Consider the following 4,277-nt stretch of genomic DNA (forward strand, 5'->3'; position numbering starts at 1 on the left):
GACCATTTTTTTGAAACAAAAGGCACAAACCATAAGGAAATGTACTTACATAAAACAAGGTAAAGCAGTGATGGAAAAAGAACATAAAAGTGATGACAAGGTGATGGGGTAGAAAGAGACAAGTGTAGTATAACCAGGACTAGGGTTGAGGACAGACATCCTACTGCAAATCGGGGAAGAACATGAACAAATTCAAAGAAGAGGAAACCTGAAAAGCAAGCCCCCAAAACGTCCCACCTCACTGGTCGTCAAGGAAATGTAAAGTCATTCCACACAAGACTGGCAAATAACCATTGAGGACACCGAGAACAATATTACACATTTTACACATTGCTGGAGGGATGTCACACTAATAGAACCACTTTAGAGAGCAATTTGGCAAATACTAAAAGTCGGGAACGTGCTCTTTCCCCTTTGGCGTGCCACTGAAGAGCCTGGTGTCGCCATGGGCTGCCGCCCCACCCGGAGTTACCGGTGTTGTAAGAACAAGCCGTACCCAAAGCCTTGCTTCTGTTGAGTGTCACTCCTCTTTGACCTGGGGCGGAAGAAGGCAAAAGAAGATGAGTTCCCACTCTGGTCACACGGTCAGATGAATATGAGCGGCTCTCTTCCGAAGCTCTGGAGGCCACCGGTATTGGTCAGCAAGTACACGGTGAAAAGTTGTGATGCGTGTGGCTCCACCACTTCCACGTCACCCGCGTCAGCAGTCTGTCCTGTGCTGGGGCTGACAGAGCAGACAGGTAGGCGGGGTGCCTTTGGACAGCCCCAGGGCACAGTGGCCTGGTCCACATTGGCCAAGTTTTGTCCATCTGCACCAAGCTGCAGAACAAGGAGCACACAGGGCCAAGTTCAAGTTTCCTGGCCGCCAGAAGATCCACATCTCCAAGAAGTGGGGTTTTAACTAAGTTTAAGGTGGATGAGTTTGAAGGCATGGTGGCTAAAAGGTGGCTCATCCTAGATGGCTGTGGGGTCAAGCACATCCCTAATCGTGGCCCCTGGACAAATGGCAGGCCCTGCACTCAAGTCTTGGTGCTGCCCCTTCTTTGTACCCACCAATAAACTATAGTTCCTGTCCAAAAAAGAAAGAAAGAAAAGGAATACATGTAGCCTGTGACCCCAAATTCCATTTCTAAAGATCTACTTTAGAGAAACTTGCACATTGCACACAAGGAGACAGTTCAAGGGCAGTTAAGGGATGCCAGAAAATGAAGAACCTGAATGGCCATGGGTAGGAGAAGAGTTAAATTATGGCACATGAGTGAACATGTGGCAGTTCATAAACCAGATGCAGAAGCTACCCGCATCCACATGAAGGAATCTCGAAAATGTTGAGCAAAAAAAGCAAGTTGCAAAATAATATGCATTGCTTCATACATTACAAAATGTATTGCCATATATTGTACTAAAATTATACTACCTCGTGAAAGTGGTTTCCTCTGAGTGGAAAAACAGGGAGTGGTGGGGGCTTCAGCTGAATCTGTAATGGAAGTGAAAGCAGGGGCTCGTACTGTCCACCCCTGTGCATAGCAGCATTACAGCAGCCCTGGTAGAAGCAACCCAGCTGTCCATCAGCAGAACAGATGAAAAGTGCTGCAGGGCCGGCCCAGTGGCTCAGGCAGTTGGACCTCCGTGCTCCTAATGGCGAAGGCTGCTGGTTTGATTCCCACATGGGCCAGTGGGCTCTCAACCACAAGGTTGCCAGTTAGACTCCTCGACTCCCGCAAGGGATGGTGGGCTGCGCCCCCTGCAACTAACGATGGCAACTGGACCTGGAGCTGAGCTGCGCCCTCCACAACTAAGACTGAAAGGACAACTTGACTTGGAAAAAATCCTGGAAGTACACACTCTTCCCCAATGAAGTCCTGTTCCCCTTCCCCAATAAAATTTTTTTTTAAAAAAAGGGCAGCTGGCTTTCTGCTTTAAAAAAAAAAAAAAGGTGCTGCATATATACAATGGCCTTTATTCGGCCATAAAAAGGAATGAAATTCTATACATGCTGCGACATGGATGAACCTTGAAACATTATGCTAAGTGAAAAAAGCCAGACATGAAAGGACTAGTATTAAGTGATTCCACTTACAATGAGTTATCTAGAGTAGGCAAATTCATAGAGAACAGAAAGTAGAAGAGAGGTTCCCAGGGGCTGGGGCGGGGGGAGGAAAGGGGAGTTAGTGTGTAATGGCTACAATTTCTGTTTGGGATGATGACAAGTTTCTGGAAATGGATAGTGGTGATGGTCGTGCACCACTGTGAATGTATTTAACACCACGGAACTGTGCGTTTAAAATGGTTAAAGATATTAGTTGTTATGTATATTCTACTTTATTAAAAATCCTAAATGTAAAGATAAAACTAGATCTTTTAGGAGATAGTGTAGGCGAATGTCTTCACAACCTTAGAATATGAAAAAGATCATAAATTAATCTACATTTATCCTCTTCGGTTTGCTATTATTATAGGATAATCAGACAATGGACTGTGTGGAAATGAAAACAGCTTTCTGTTCATCAAAAGGCATCATTAAGGGAGTAAAATTAAGGCAAGTCACAGAGGGAGGAAATAATTGTAATATATTAAAATAACTCATTCTGGATATATAGAGTTTCTAAAAATTAATAAAGAAAAGATAATAGAAAAATGAGCAAAAGGCTAGAATGGGCACCTCACAAAAAGCATACAAAAAGGTGCTTAATTTCAGTAGTCTTCAGAGCAATTCATTAAAATCACACTGGGTGGGGGGGAATAAGGGAAAAAAAGGAAAAGAAAAAAACTAATAAAAACAAAATCATGATACCATGATATCCTCACCAGAATGGCTACAATACAAAAAAATAGATGATACCAAGTGTTGGTGAGGATATGGAACAACTGGAACTCATATACGGCTGGTGAACGTGTGGTTGGTACAACCACTTTGGGAAACTCGGGCATTGAAGTTGAAAATAAGCATATTCTAAAACCAGCAATCCATCCCTAGGTATGTCCATACAGAAACGGGTTGTGATATGTTCACAAAAAGATGTGCAAACTTGGTAAGCAGCACTTCATATTAGCCCCACCCTGGAAACAGCCCAAATGTGCATCAGGGGTGGAATGGATAAAGAATTGTGGTACAGGGAGTACCAAGAAGGCGGAGGTGGAAATGGCCCACCCACGCAGGGCGGCATAGTTCAGAATCGATGTCATTTAGAACTGCCAATGCATGACGATAAAAAGCAGACCAACTTGAAGTAGGGTCCCACTGTATTTAAATTCCCTACCCGTGGTACAGCCTCTTATTGCTTACATCTGGGGCAGACTGTTCTCCCACCTCAGTCCCATGCCACTGTTCTGGAACATTTATAGAATGGAAGGCTGGGATGCTATATAAAAATGAAAATGAACAAAATTTAAAAATATGCATCACGGGTATTCACAAACAGTCCTGAGTGAAAGAAACCAGACATAAAAGAGTACACATTGTGATTCCACTGACAAGGGGTATGCTGAGTGAAGTAGCACATGCAGAAGGCTGTGTGTGGTGTGGCACTGTTTCTGGTTAAAAAACAGAAAAAGCCAAATGGAGTAATGTAAGATGCAATTTCATCAGAAACACAGATCTGAAAAAACATAGGATACATAAATGTTTGCTATTATCTGGATGAACTATTTCACTTTTTAAAATGCACACATGTCCAGGAAGGTAATTTATTTGTATATTTTTTGCAACATTGTAATAGCAAAAACTTGGAGGCAAAAACAGAGATTAGTGGGTAAGTAAAATTAATACATTTATACCATGGAATACTATACAATCGTCAAAATGAATATGATTAAGAATCAATTGCTCCCAAGAATCTGAGGTTGAGTGGGGAAAAAAAAATCGCAGAATGTTGTATGTATAGTATTAAATTGTAAGTACATGTATAAGAAGCACAAACAGAAAGGACAGAGTTAACCATTCCTGAGTACCTACGATGTGCCAGGTGCCCACCCTAACCCCCATAGCAACCCTCTGAGCAAGTTAGTAGTAGTATATTTTTTCTCACTGAGTAGGAAACTGAGGTTCCATGAGGCCCATCCAGGGTCCTGCACCCACGGCCAGAGGTCCCACGGCCCCTCAAGGCCCCTCCCTGCCGAGCTGGCCCAGGTACTTGGCTGCCCAGGCCGGGCCTTCAGGCCTGGGCTGAGATCCTGAGCCGCACTGGGCAGGAGGCCCTGTAACTCCAGCCGCTGCCCCCGCCCCTGCCCTCCCCTCTTTCTCCTCAGCCTCTGGCTGGGAATCCACAAAGCCTCCC

General features: G+C 44.1%; 1 pseudogene across 1 annotated transcript; it reads left to right on the forward strand.

The window, feature by feature from the left end:
- Positions 1-313: 313 nt before the first annotated feature.
- On the forward strand, positions 314-1,332 carry LOC308502580 (large ribosomal subunit protein uL16-like; annotated as a pseudogene). Its single transcript has 2 exons — positions 314-1,029; positions 1,286-1,332. The product of its transcript is annotated as a large ribosomal subunit protein uL16-like (transcript).
- Positions 1,333-4,277: the final 2,945 nt, after the last annotated feature.

Source organism: Rhinolophus hipposideros (genome assembly GCF_964194185.1).
Source record: "Rhinolophus hipposideros genome assembly, chromosome: 9".
Taxonomy (NCBI): domain Eukaryota; kingdom Metazoa; phylum Chordata; class Mammalia; order Chiroptera; family Rhinolophidae; genus Rhinolophus; species Rhinolophus hipposideros.